The 15,639-nt window shown below is 34.6% G+C and overlaps 1 protein-coding gene and 1 long non-coding RNA gene across 5 annotated transcripts in view; both read right to left on the reverse strand.

Moving 5' to 3' along the window:
- Positions 1–15,639, reverse strand: part of LOC129525411 (solute carrier family 35 member F5-like) — a 196,599-nt gene that overhangs the window by 91,617 nt on the left and 89,343 nt on the right. The gene's annotated exons all lie outside the window — the stretch shown is intronic.
- Positions 3,514–5,264, reverse strand: LOC129531750 (uncharacterized). 4 transcript variants are annotated; one of them, XR_010135371.1, is made up of 3 exons: positions 4,123–5,262; positions 3,867–4,010; positions 3,514–3,582 (listed from the first exon to the last, which is right to left on the reverse strand). It is a non-coding gene; the product is annotated as an uncharacterized lncRNA (long non-coding RNA). The 4 variants fall into 4 exon arrangements; XR_008677130.2 differs by lacking the exon at positions 3,514–3,582 and having other exon boundaries at positions 3,831–4,010; positions 4,123–4,350; positions 4,888–5,257; XR_008677129.2 differs by lacking the exon at positions 3,514–3,582 and having other exon boundaries at positions 3,831–4,010; positions 4,123–4,350; positions 4,876–5,257.

The following is a 15,639-nucleotide window of genomic DNA, read 5'->3' on the forward strand; positions in this document are numbered from 1 at the left end:
AGTTTTAGATAAATTAAACAATTAAAACAATCTTATTTTTTACTTTAGGATGTCTTCAAGTCACCCAAGCAGTTTCTACTGTGAATCTTTGGGAGGGAGATTGCAAGGGGCCATCAAAAGTCATTCCAAGTCAAACCAAGGTAAAACCTGATGACAGTGATGAGATTTTTCTCAGCAAATGGTCTTGGATCTGCTAGAATATACAAATGAATAAACATTCAAGGTCCAAAAGTTTCTTTTACATTTGGCTATAGGTTGAAAGCATGAGATGTTTATGAAGTAAACACCCAACATGGCCAAAGTGAAATGTCAGTAAGACAACTACAGAAATGTGATCTTTGAGATAACTTTCTAATTCACCCTCTAAGCTATTCACAAAATGTATAGCTAAAACATGTATACTAGGATTTGAGTTTTTCTCATTCATAAGACCTCTTGCATCTGTTGCATGATATCTTCCATTAATTTTAATAAGTATCAGCAAAGCAAAACATTTCTTCAAATCTTGCATTCATCTGGTTTTTCTCAACTCTAACTACAAAACTTAGGGTTTCTTATCTTTTCATTCACATGTGATACCTTTTATATATTTTTTTCTTCATTTGCATTTCTTCTTCTCATAAAAACTATCCTTGAGTTCGGTGCAGTGGCTCATGCCTCTAATCCTAACACTTTGAGAGGCCAAGGTGGGAGGATCACTTGAGCCCAGGAGTTTGAAATCAGCCTGGGTGGGCAACACGGAAAGAGCCCATCCTACAAAAAATTTAAAAAATTAGCCAGGCATCGTGGTATGCACCTGTGGTCCCAGTTACCACGAAGGCTGAGGTGGGAGGATTGCTTGAGCCCAGAAGGTCGAGGCTGCAGTGAGCTATGATCCCACCACTGCACTACAGCCTGGGTGACAGAGCGAGGCCCCATCTCAAAAAAAAAAAAAGAAAAGAAAAGAAATTCTTTGATATTTTCAGTAACAATATTGTAGTTTTCAGTTACAATTCTTTTAAGTTTTTCTCAAAAAATTCTCAATCGCTTATTTTCTCTTTTAGGAGATAAGCTGTTATTTTAACTCTGTCTTTATTATCTAAGGCACTTCTGAATCTGTTTCTTTTGTCTGCTTTTCACTGTCATCCAGGATGTCTTGTATTCTTTGTACCTGATTCCTTTCTTTGTACCCGACATTATATTTGCAAAATTGTTGTAGAAAATTATTTGAGAGCTACCACATCACCTTCCTTTAGAGAGGAATTAGGCTGCTTTTGTCAGGTACTTGGATGCACTAACAATCTGGGATCACTTCAATTCAATTCCAAAGATTAAAATGATTCATAGCTGAGCTGTAGTCCTTGAAAAGGTCTATGTATTCCTAGTTCTTTTTTTTCTTTTTCCAAAGGTGTAATTTTCGGCCCCTCACTAAAGGTAAAGGATGCTTAGCAGAACCACTGCTTTTGATGGGACCTAGACTCTAAACCCTATTACCCTAGTTCTGTGAGACTGTCAGTAGCAAAATTCAGCTGCCTGTCAACTGCCCCGGGATTATCAATAATCTAGGGGGAAAATAGCCCAAGTGCTAGAATTTGCCAATCTTGGTTTTGTTCTGTTCTTGAATCCTGGGCTGGTATTTCTTCATTAACACTCTGATGCCTTTTTAAATAGAAGGCTTTTGTTTGTATTGTTTAATCCAGTTTTTCAAGTTGTCCTCAGCAGAGAACTGTCTTTTATCCAGTGTTTTGTTATTTACAAATATTAGAAATAATACAAATATTACGATTACAATAATACTAATATTACAAAGAATATTTATGTTACTTATAAATATTATTTATGTTACTTATGAATATTATTTATGTTATTATTACTACCACTGTAATTCATGCATTAATCATCTACTGAACTAAGTCTCTAACTGGCTTTCAAGGCTTCTGGGCTCTATTATTACTCCCTTGCATCAAACCTGTCTCCACACTGCTCCCAGGGTGATATTCTAACACAAAAATCCAATAATGTCACTTAGATGTTTTAAATTATTTAAAAACTTCACTGCATACAGATAACATTATGTAGAAAAAATAAAGTGGATATGAACTTTATAGCAAAATAAACCTCATTTCGAATCCTCACTCTAACAACAGCTGCATGAGTTTGGACAAGCTACTTAAGTTCTAAGCTTCAATTGTCTAATCTCTAAAGCGAGCATGGTATTAACACCTAACATAAAAAAGTGTTTTGAAGATTAAGTAAGAAGTAAAGTACTAACTATGGAGAGTATTAAGAAGATAATTCTCTTCTTGTTATAGCATTGCAAGAGTTCAATAGACATTACAAGTTTTCTTTTCTCTGAACTACCTCTGACAGTGCAAACATTCCATAATTTTTCTTCCTCCCATTCCTTTCCACATATTATTTTATCCTTTAACTAGGAGAAAATCCAGAGGAAAAATAGAAATCAGTGTGGTTTCTCCCATATTCCACAGTAGTTAGAGGGCCAAACACTCTTTCCTACCGCAAAGAAGCTATTCAGAGGGCCTCTACCCATGACCACTTCTTTAGATTACAGATGGAGAATCGATCCACAGAAAATATGATAATACCTGAAATTTGCTTGACTTTTCTTCATGGGAATCCATATTCTACATGGTTAAATGGGATTAAGTAAATATAAGCTATTCTCCAACAAAAAAGTAGTGGTTACAATAAGACAGAGCAAGAATTAGAGTTTAGATCAAGAAAAAAATGTCTGAGGCCTCTATCAAGGGAGAAACATACTGAAGGCATTTTAACAAAAGAGGAAAAACTCAAAGTAGGATGCAAAAGATATACAAGGGAGACACAAATTAACTGTTTGAATTAATTTTAACTACTTTAGAAGGAATAAAATTGCCCTCTTAGTTCTGATAATTTTCTGTCGCCCTAGAGAAAAATAAAATATGATTTCCAAAATAGCAGAAAGAGCAACTCTCCTTCTAAAAACAGAAAAATAGAAATGATCAGCTGGCTGCCGATTGTATGTTGTTAAATTAAATTATATTATAAATGTATATATTTTCTATGTAACATATTTACAACCAAAAAAGGAACTATTAAAATTTACATCTAAAGTAATGTCATCTCTTAGAAAATTTTTATCAAATGCACAACTTCCTAAAGTGTCTACATGATTAGCATCATGTCAACTCTCTTTATTTTTTAGATTTTCGGGACCCCTTTGTTATCTGATTCTTCAAATGAGTCATGCTTCTTTACCCCATTTACAATCAGGGTATATTTGGAATTTAAATAACTGTAAAAATAAGAGAGTAAGATATAAAGGACACATAAAGATATAAAGGTGACCTTTAAACTTAATTTTACCATATTGAAGTTGACAAAGTAGTTGATGATTTTTAAATGTGGCAATATAGCCTAAACATGTTAAATACAATTTTCCAAAAAGTGACTATTACAAATACATTAGATAGCCTAGGAAGAAAGCTGTAGTTGTTTGATGCTGTGAGTATCATACACTGACTGAGACGGATATGCACTTACTTGGCTAATGAGTTCACCTTCAAACTCTGAATGCTCAACTTGAAATAAATCACCAGGCAACTACATCAGCAGCCACAGAAAAGTAAAATGAATTAATAAATTACAAACCAAAAACATATTACACACTAACAAAATGCCGTATTTCATCTTATCTAAAGATGCCATCAGTTATAAGATGCACTGTTATCTGATTTACCATCAACAATTTTTTTTTAAACACTGGCAATTCACATGGAACATACTATTGATTCCAAGATACATCCTGATGTGAGATATTAAATGTAAAAAAAAAATCATATCTTTGAAAATTAAAATGTAGCATTCTTTTATTTATTGGCTCTTACTCTTGCCTGTTGTAACAAAAGGAATTCTCATTCTCAATCCTAGAATGCCTGATATCTTCAAAATCCATTTAGGCACAAGCTGACTTTCCAAACGTAGACACACAATTCCACAGTGCCTTGGTCTTCATAGCAAAGTTGGGGGCACTGGGGATACAGTTAAAAAGCAGAAAAATAAACGTTAAAAAAATGTTTGACCTTTGGAAACCTGTGTGCCTGTGTGTGTGTGTGTGTGTGTGTGTGTGTGTGTTATACCTACTTAATTCTGGCAGTAAACTTTCATCTTCTCTGTGTTCCTATGGTAACTTTAACTCTTGTAAATTGTGCTGATTGCTAATGTCATTGAAGATCATTTTTCCTATTGTCTTTCCTTCTTCCCACTTCACACTCCATAGAGTATATATGTCTGATCCACATCTGAAAGGACTGAACTATCAATCCTCCAGAGAGAAAAAAGCGGTTACAAAGCTTCCAGCCACGCATTTTCCTGTAAAAATCAGAACAAAGGAGTGATCTCTTCTATTTCACTAAGTTCCAGTAATATCACATCAAGATTTAGAAGGGATCGCTCCACTGATTGCAGCCACCAAAACTGTGCTCTAGCAAAAACATATTACTGAACAAATACTATTTTCATACCCATTCACAACTCCTTTGCTCCCAGAAAAGACAAAATGTCCTATTAAAAGCTGTAAGATGTCTCTTTGAGTGCAGTAATTATCTAATCGCAAAGCATTTCTGAAGGACAAACTGTACATATTGTTCTTAGAAATAACTAAGACATAGCCACTTCCAGTAGTCAGTGGCAGAAATAGGTTTAGTAAATAAGAGGGGCTTACAGTGATTGCCTGGTTTTTGTGTTGGGCAGCCTATAGAGACTTTTCTTGAATCGACATCTTGGTGACCCTTTACAGAAGACTGAAAATCTATTTGTTTTACATCAAAGAATTTGAAGTCAGTGGTATAAGTCATGGAGATCATGTGGGGAAGTGAAGACTAGCCCAGACTTTACCTCAGGACTCACCACTCTCTAGACTGATAATGATATCAAAAAATACATCTTGAACTCTCAGCACAGACACTGCAAAGCACATTTCATTTCTGTAGCACCCATGGAGTCCAATGTATTCCTATGAAGATGTACACATCCAGATAGATTTGGATAAAATTTAGTAATATATTTTCCCTGGAGAAAAAAAAGAATATTCAAGAAAAATCTTCTCTCACAAATTCTAAAACCCAAATTATTAAATATATGATTTTATTTCTAAAACTTTAGTTCTTCTTATTCATTTTTTCTTTAAAGTGCCTTTTGAGTACCCAAAGGTCAATATTTTTTAATTTACTTTTAATTTAAAATTAATCAATCATATAGGTCTGCAGGGCAACACAACAGTAATTTCAGCATGAATAACAGTATTATACATATGTGACATATATTTTACTCCTAAATGATATTAATAATGATAAATCTTATATCACATTGATTTTTCACCTCTACACAGCAGAAACAGCATCATAGATCATGATTCTATTGTTGCTGCAGGGATTCGGCCTTGCAGAGTGGGCAAAAACTAGAACACACTGCAGGTGGGAAATTGTAAGGAAAAAGTTCTGCATATATTAAATATAATACGGAGCTCTTGACTCTGCTCAATTATATCTTGCTGGAAGTCAAAAAAGTTAGTACTCATGCCAAGTACTTAGACTGTGATGCTAAATAATCGAGTAACATGATAACTATGACTTTTCCATTTCCTTTGTTATAGGTACCACAGTGGAATATTAACAGTAGCCTTACATGTGTTCACGTTTTTACATTGCCTAGCACATTAACCAATTTCTAGGTAAAAAAATAATAAAACCAAAATTAAGGCCATTGTTTCTTTTTCTCAAAACTATAAAAGTTACTGATTTGTGCCCCTTAGTTTTACAAATGAATTTATTTGGAATTTTTCATAGGTAATCCAAAGAAATCCAATTTACGCATTCCCTGAAAGGTAAAGTTCCCATATGACTAGAATCCTTTCTATTAATGCAAAGGGCAAGTGTCTAGAGATGTCTCATTAATTGATTTTTCCTGGAATGTTAAGAATTCATCAATTTATATATACAGATCTTGCTTCAAATCAGAAGAAATGAAATGTTCTGTTTAGTATTTGAAAATTGCTTCTATTTGTAACTTTTGGCCTACTGTAGAAATATCATTATTTGGTATAATGATAATTATATATAATAATAATATCATTATTAGTTCTTTGTTTTGTCTTCCACATCCTTTTACTCCTTCTCAGTTTTACACTATTTATGGTTTTTCTACACCTTCTTAAAGAGCTGTGTAGATTTTTGCCACTGTGTAGATTAAAGAAGTATCAATTCTGCTTCTTGTGACAGAAAATGCCCATTTCAATCTTGTTATTTTTAAGAGTATCTTAACATTTTTAAACCTTAATAATATTCATGGTAAAATGTAGAAGTGCAGAATGTGATAAAGTGAAATATTATTTTCTCTGAAATCTAATTTGCATTCACAAGAAGTACACCCTGTTAACATTTTCCTTCATACAACGTTTACTATGCCTATATGACATGAATGTCTATTAGTGTGCATATACAGATGAATTTAAAATTTATAGCCTTGGGTTTGTAGAATGGCTTTCTTCATTTTCCTATTCCTAAACTAAATTTAGTCCTAGAATAAAAAGCCAGCAGGATACTTACTGCTGAAAACTGGAAATGTTTCCATTTTAGTGTGGGACAAAAAAAAATATTATTTGTCATCAGATTATTTGATTGTGAGATACTTAAAAACTTTTAGGTTGTTTCCAAACTTTTTCTATCATAATATTGCTTCCAGGAGTGCTGTTTCACATATGCCATTTTGTAAACATGGGAATTAAATTTCTCTTCCTTTTGATATGAGGTCTTTTGCTCTAAAATATTATTTGTACATATATAAAAACGATACTCTATATAGGTGCATATATATACGTGTATATGATTATATTATATATAATGTATACACTTAAATTCTATATGCACATTATTGTGTATATATTATACACACATATATAAGTTGCATTATATATGTATTTATGTATTGTAATGATACGGGAGGTGAGCAGGGAAGTGCTGGATAGAGAAAGGCAGGGTCCCTGGTGAAGGCTCCACCCTCAGGCCTGTGCCCATGGACCTATGTGAGGAGAGGCACTCCTGTTTTCACACCCAACTGTTGCATTTTTCAAGACCACTCTGGCCAGCCACCCTGCATCCCCATTCCTGTGCCTATAAAAACCACCCTGCGACCCTAGCGGGCACACACACACAAACAGCTGGACATTGAGAGGAACACGCCAGCAGAAGAATGCTTGCGTAAGTACCAGGAGATCTGGAACATCTATTAATTATTTTTCACCATCCTGCCATTTCCAGGACTCAAAGTCAGCAGAATTGACTGAAATAGTCTTCTAAGTCCAATCCAAATATGTCTAATAATGAAAGGCTTTGTAAGGATATGGCTAAGGTGATGCCAATCTAGGGATGGATTTCATGAACATGAGTCTGAGAACTGATCAGGAAATGAAAGATTAACCACAGGTTAAAATGTGCACATAGAACGATTATCTGGGATGTCAATCCAGATGGCTATCAAGCAAAAAGTTCCAAAAATTGACAGTAATAGAGTTGCAAAGAGACAATTTATTAGCATCAGGAATCTGGGGTTTCAACACAGGGAGGTGGATAACCAGAGTGTACACCAGGAATCAAGAAACCACAGCATCAGAGGTAGAGGGGCTTCAACACAATTCTGATTCCAGGCTCTTTCAGAGAGCAATTTATCTGGGATCAAAATTGATCCAGATGAAGGGGTTGTACTATATTTACAGGTGAAGGCTAATGTGGCATTTAGAAAAATATGGAAGTCAGCAGCCGGAGTCAATAAACATCCTCCTCTTTCAACTATTAACCACCTCTACTGAGTGACTACATAATATATTTTCAAATTCTTGCACAGGCATTGCCCAGTACTTAGTTCTGATACATTGATCTTTTGAGATATTACATTTTATTTTGCTTTGTAAATTTATCTCATACCTGTCTACTCTTTTCAGTTCAATTAGGTAGCCAGACTTCTTAAATTTCTTGAATCAGAGATTTTGGAAGCAATAAGATTAAGAAAAGATCAAAGAAGCCTTTCTTTCACAAAAGCCTAACCAAAATGAAGAGACTGATAGGAGACCTGGGCAGAAGGGAGCAGAGAGAATATCTTTGCAGCAGATACCAGTTTCCACCAAATAGGGAAAAGAGAGAGTCTTCAATCTTTGGACCAGAGGCTGGTGCACTAACTAGTCCAAGGCAGTGTCTGATGTGGTATTCAGACCTCAGAGAGATGCTTCTTAGTTTACCAGGAATGCAGGACCCCCAAAATGATACAGAAGCAGAACTGTAAAAGCTCAAGAAACAACTACATTATGAACAGTGCAGCTGCATTAGGGTTCACCAGAGAAAGAGAACCAATAGGATATCTGCATATATAATAGGACATTAATTATAGGAACTGGCTCAAGTGATTATGGAGCCAAGAAGTCCCATGATCTACCATCTGCAAACTGGAAAACCAGGAAAGCCGGTGGTGTAATTCAGCCTGGATCCAGAGGGTGGAGAAGCAGGAGCTCCTATCCCATGTCCAAGGGCAGGAGAATATGGACACTGCAGCTCAAACAGAAAAAGCGAATTCTCCCTTCCTTTGCCTTTTTCTTCTATTCAGGTTCTCAGTGGATTGGGTGATTCTGAATACCTCAATGATTTATTAAAGAAAATCTATTTTGAAAGATACTGAGAAGCTTACAATATCAAAGAAAAACTGGAATGATTAGGCCTTTAAAAAAATATGGAATCAGCCAGGCATGGTAGCTCACACCTTTAATCCCAGCTCTTTGGGAGGCCGATACAGGAGGATTGCTTGAGCCCAGGAGTTCGAGACCAGCCTGGACAATATAGCAAGACCCTATCTCTATAAAAATAAAATTTAAAAATAAAAAATAAAATCTAGAATCAAGGCCAGCTCTTCTCTCTATAGCAGGAACTCATGAACTTTGAGTATTCTCAAGATAGCATAGCACCCAACAGATTCATATGCTTTGTAACCTCTGTCTATCACTCATAACTTCAGGAAAAAGTCTGATAGGTTCCACTGAGACCATATTCCCACCTATGTCTAAGACTGGAAGGTGGGCTTACTGGCAGGCACTACCAGTAATGCTCATTGTATCTCCTTTGGCTTGGCTCCTTAGTTGACATATATCTTGTGCTCAAAGAATTAATGTTGAATTTAAATATTCTAAATGGCCGGTTTTTAATGAAGGCACATGCTGGTAAGCAGTACAGCTATTCTTATAATCCTAGACTTTTGTTCTTTCCTAATTTATTTTCATATTTTTCTATGCTCCCGTTTTTGTCAGAAATCTGTTGGAACAGTTATTATCTCTATTTCTTCCATGGTGTCTAAGACTAGAGAGCTATTTTTCCCTCTGCAATGTCTTTTTTTTCTCTCTTTGCCATGCTTCAGTGTAACTTGTCAGTCCTTCATGTTATGTACTAGAGGAATTGCTGTCTCACCAGAAAAAGTCGCTGAAAGAAACTGCTTCTGAGCTTGAACACAAATCAATTCCTTTCATCTCATTCTTGCCAAGTTGAATATTGATCTGTGTCAAAGCAATATGCATGACTTTTTCATTAATATTTAATTGTTATTTTATATGACTTCAAGCAAAGAGACATCTCCATGGTTCATTGATTCATCCATTCTTTTGGCCAAATGCCAAATAGCCTGTCTCCAAGAAAATGTATCTGCCCTTTTCAAATGAGACTCTTTGAAGACCAATTCAATTCAATCAAATAATTAGGCTATCACATCATGTTATTATCCTACTAAAAAGTATAGTTGAGAGCAGTACATATTCTAAAGTAGCAGTGATAGAAAACATTATGTTACATGTAAAAATTACACATGAGTGAATTTTTGGCGAATACAAAACGGAAAAATGGAACAGAATATAAATATAACAAATCTGCATATAAAATTCAGAATTAATGCGCTAGTTACACCCAGATTAAAATGAATTACTTTTATGTACAATTTCATTGTAAAAGGAACCAATGCTCCATGGTTGATTGGGAGACTGGAACAGAGATTGTACAAGGTACACTTGTGCAATGAGCCTGGAACATCTTGTGGTACCAAAAAAAAAAAAAAAAGAAGTGCTAAAATTTTTAAATAGAAATGAAAAGGATAAGAGCACATCAAAGTGACACAGTTGCCAAATCTTCCCATAGTCAGAGCTGGACCAATCAAACAATAAAAGAAATAACACATTATGGATTATAAGTGTCACACTGGATTGAAGTATCCATAAGCCCTTAATAATAAAAAATAGCTAAAAAGAAAGAGGCAACTCTTCTTTATGGAATAATTCCAATTAATAACTATAGAAGAAATGTGGGAAATAGAAAACCAACTTTAAAACACCACAGTAATAATTTCTGCTGGCAAGATTCAATGCTGTATGCTACAGTGGGTAGCAAAATTTTAAGAACAGGATAGTGGCCTAGATTCAAATATCGCCCTTTTTTTTTTAATTCTTGTTGTGATTTTAATATACACTCATGAAATTTTTGGTAATTCTCTCTTTAGGGGGATGGAACTTAATTTGTCTCTCCTTGAGTGTGGAATTACTTTTCTTAATGACTCACTTTCAACAAAGAGAGTATAGAAAGGGAACAACAGTAACTTCACAGTAGAGAAACTGGCAGACATCACTGTAATAAAGTGATTTTAAGGTTAGCATCACCAACAATAAGTCATGTTGATATCATGCTACTCTTGAAATTATAAGGACACATCACCTTTGTAGCATTCTCCCAAAATATATAAACTTAACTAATTATGAGAAAACATCAGACAAGCCCCAAATGAAGGACATTCTACAAAATTTCTGACCAGTACTCTTCAAAAAGATCAAGATTATAAAAAAACACATAAAGACTGAGAAAGATTGGGAGAGACAAAATAGACGTGACAACTAAATGCAGAGTGGTGTCCCAGATTGGATCCTTAAACAAAAAAAGAGACATTGATGTAAAAATTTATGAAATCCACACAAAGTCTATAGTTTAGCCAATAGTATCATATTATTTAGTTTTGAAAATTATACCATGATTACATAACATGCTAACATTAGAGAAAACTGAGTGAAGGGCATATAGGAATAATCAGTACTATCTTTGGAACTTTCCTGTAAGTCACAAAACAAAGAGTTCCAACAATTAAGGTGAGGTCAAGACAAGAACATTTGTCATAAGTAGTCTCACACCAGAGAAAAAGGACAAAACTTTAGAAAGGACTAAAGAGAACTAGAAAGGTCAAATATGAGAGTAAATATAAAATAATCTTAAGTGCTTAGACCAGCACTATAAATGTCTTGGGGGTTGATAAGATATATTGAAGTACCACATATGACAATAGCTCAAAGGTAGGTGTACAGGTAAAAGAAATTACTGTTTGAAGTTTCTTGTATGGAAAGTTGTAAAATCATTAAGGCAAATTATAAAAAGAAAAAATGCATAATCTCTAGGCGACCAATAAATGAATTTTTAAAACATAGTGATAAAATGCTGATAAAAGAGGTAAGTCGTTTTTTTCTTTATCTTAATGAACCCAAAAGAAGGAATGGAAAAGTAACAATAGGACCAAAGAAAAGATTGTAAAATTGGAAACAAAAAGAAAGGTGGCAGAACTAAGCTCAAATGCATCTGTAATTGGAATAAATGTAAATGAATTACACACCTCAATTAAAAGGTGTGTAAATTTTCAAAAGAGTTCTGAAAAAGACCCAATCTATGCTGTTTACACTTTAGATATAAGGACACAGAAAGTCCTTACGTTGGAAGAAAAAGTATGGGAAAAGGAATACCTAACGTATTCCTTTAGGTAACGTGAAAACGTTACCTAAACATGGTGTGGCTACATTAACATCAGACAAAATAGGTTTAAAGAGGAAAAATATTATTAGAGAAAGTGAATTTCATAATGATTAAGGTCCAATTCATCATGAAGAAATAATAATCCTGAATCTGTAAGTATTTAATAACATGGGCTTCAAAATAGAAATTGATGGACCTAAGAGGAGTAATTTAAAAATTCTTAACCTGAGTTTGGAATTTGAACACATCTCTGTCAGTAACTAACAGAACAACAAAATAAAACATTAGTGAAGCTATGAAATATTTAAACATTTTTTGCTAACCCTTTCTCATTCATATTTATAGAGCACTACCCCTTTAATGGGACATAGAACATTTACAAAAGAAAAGGAACAGAAGGAAGAGGAGGGAAAAAAATTGGAAGAAAGATAAGAAGAAAAAAAGAAGGGAGAGAAGAAAGAGAAAAGGGGGAAAGCAAGCAGAGAATTAAGTCAGAGGAGTATTAAAAACATTAACTTCATCACTGATAAAATTAGTCTACAGAACATACCTTCAACTGTGGCTAGAAATAAGCTTCCAAATAATTGATCCCCACAAGTAAATTTACCCTGTGGTCACAATCAGAATACATGGGCAATGGTATATTGTCACCTTGGAGAGACAGAGATGCCTCAGTGTTGTAGGAAGGAGTGAGGAACACAGTGTGCTCCAGACAGGGTGCTCCACAATAAGGGAGAAAGAATTTGTGTCACGTGTATATAAACCAACCACTTTTCCTAGTTTCACACCGATGGGTAAAAAGAAGCGTGGACCCTTCTCTCCAAAGATACAAACAATAGACATTTGTATTTAAGAGTCGCAGGGCATGGTGCACTGGCTCATACCTGTATTCCCAGCACTTTGGGAGGCCAAGGTAGGTGAACCACTTGAGCCCAGGAGTTTGAGACCAGCCTGGGCATCACAGTGAGACCCCATCACTACAAAAAAATTAAAAAATAGGTGGGCATGGTGGTGTGTGCCTATAGTCCCAGCCACTCAGGAGGCTGAGGCTGGACCTGAACCCAGGAGGTTGAGACTGCATTGAACCAGAAACTCATAAAACTCATGAAAAACAAAAGAGTGATTACTACTGATCACATGAAAGAAAGAGTATCTGATTTCAAGCATTAGAGTTTGATAGTTCCTCCGCAGATTCCATCAAAGAAGTAATCACTGGAATTAAGAGAGAATCCACTAAAGGCTTGCAACCCTGCAGTATGTTGGTTTATGAAGCGCTCATATTATGGCAGGATGCGGTGGCTCATGCCTGTAATCCCAGCACTTTGGGAGGCCTAGGTGGGTGGATCAGCTAAGGTCGGGAGTTTGAGACCAGCCTGACCAACATGGAGAAACCCCGTCTCTACTGAAAATACAAAATTAGGCGGGTATGGTGGCACATGCCTGTAATCCCAGACACTCGGGAGGCTGAGGCAGGAAAATCACTTCAACCCAGGAGGCAGGGTTGCAGTGAGTTGAGATCATGCCATTGCACTCCAGCCTGGGCAACAACAGCAAAAGTCTGTTTCAAAAAAAAAAAAGCGCTCATATTCAAACTCCGTTCAGCCATAAACAGGAAAAAGGATTCAGCCAGCTCATGAGCTAAGTGAACAAGTCAAGTGTGATCTACAAATTTTCTAAAACCTCAACAGCAAATTTGGGGCCCAATAAAATCTCTCCTGTCCCTAAGAGAAGTGAGCATTTATATCTACTTTTTAAAGTATATAAAGGAGTCATATTGAAAAGCAGACATAAAAATGCTTTAACATAAAATAAAAAGAAACTTAAAATGTCAGCTTGCTCTCCTGTGAGAAGATGCAAAAGACATGCTAATAGACAAGAACAGAAAAGCATGTAGAGGAATAAAGCTTGTTTATTATTTTTTTAAGTGAAAATAACAGTTAAGGTCACAAGATAGCCTAAGGTATTTTTATGGCAATTTATAAATTCAATTCCCCCTACAGCTCTATGAAATTCTTATCACTCTTCTCCCAGTTTTGCAGATATGGAAACTGAGAAACAAAAGATTTAGGTAACTTGTCCTTAATTGTACAAAAGTGAATTCGTAGAACTGGGATTTGAACCAAGAGATTCTGGCTCCAGAAGCCTCATACTGAACACCAGAGCACTGTTTCCATCAGGGAAATACAAACACAGATAGACATAATTATGGAGTTCAGGTTCATGAAAGATTTCCAAGAAACTAAAATGTCCAAAGCAAAATTAAAATTCACAATAGAGTTAGTTTAAAACTGAAACTCCATACAATTAAGGAACCAGTAACATTTTCAGCATTTACTAAGTGTCAAGCATTGTTCTATTTGCTTTGATTCATTAATTTATATGATCCTCCCAATAGCAATAGTAGATATTACTATTATCCTTATTTTATATAGAGGATCACCATGTTATGCATAAATACGATGTAAATATTATTGAATTTCTGGAAAGTGACAGATAAGATTTTCTCATTTCATGAGCATGAATTGGATTTGCTTAATTTTCTCAAAATATTGTTTTATATTTCAATTATATTTCTAGCTTTTTAGCTTATTTTCACATTATTTTGCCCTATTACTCCAAATCACAGTCTCAAGAAAAACATATGTATAGAATATATTTATAAATGGAATATTCTTTAAAATCAAACTATTCTGACATTTCTTCAAAAATGGAGGGGAGGTTCATGGTTGCAACATCAATTTCACATCCTGTAAAAATTGAGTAAGTTATTGAATTCAATCTAAACAAGGTTGAAACAATCACTCGTTTTTGGTACAAGAAATACTGTTTTGTGATTTTTCTAAGAAGAGTTAACTACTCTTTAGCATAATAAATAAATGTATGAATAATTGGTGGCCAAATTTCCTGTGATTTAGGATCCATTTATCAGGAGACCAAGGCTACAGTGAGTATATTTCTAAAGGTATTTTCCATCCAAATCCCTCCAAATAATTTGCTCAAGTATTTTTTTTTGAGGGGGGAACGGGGGGATTTATTTGATTATTCTCTAAAAACTTACTTTTATTTTGAGACTGTGATTATTGGAAAATTCCAACAAATATGCAATTTGTACAAAAGTAGGTAATTCATTCCCTTAAATGGAAAGCTATAAAAAATTACAAATATTTATTATGAGGTAACCAACTCCAGACAGGGGAACCCAAGAAAATATTCTGATGTTTCCAAGGAAAGCCATGTTTGAAAACCAGAAGCTTTAGCTCCCTTATTCAAAGACACTATCCTGAAAAGTTTATGTTTAATCCTACATTGTTTATTTTTTCAGTAAATGATCTACATTTTTGTCAAAATACGGTTAAGAAATGTGCATTTATTATATGTCTGTCTGTCAATAAAAATTGTCTATTTCAAAACAAAGCCTAAATTGAAAATGATGTGTAGCTTACTCTGTTTCAGGCATTTGTCTGAATAGTTTCCTAATTTTTATCCCTTTTATTTAGCAAAACTCTTTTGAAAATTAGGAGTATATCTATTGTTACAGACAATACAAAAGCAAGTTAACTTGCTTAAAATTCATATAGATAAATGACAAAACATAGTGTTCTTTGTACCTATTTATGTATTCATTACTTCCTTTACTACTTGATTAAAATGTCCACATTGGGTCCTGTTTAGCTGTCTCTCTGGCATGCAGAGGATTAGAATGAATCTCAACCAAAGCAGATTTCTGATCATAAAAACCATATGTAGCTTTGGCCTTAATTAAATTAATTATAAACAATTTCATTTTCCTTTT

This window comes from Gorilla gorilla, chromosome 9 (assembly GCF_029281585.2).
Source record: "Gorilla gorilla gorilla isolate KB3781 chromosome 9, NHGRI_mGorGor1-v2.1_pri, whole genome shotgun sequence".
Lineage (NCBI taxonomy): Eukaryota > Metazoa > Chordata > Mammalia > Primates > Hominidae > Gorilla > Gorilla gorilla.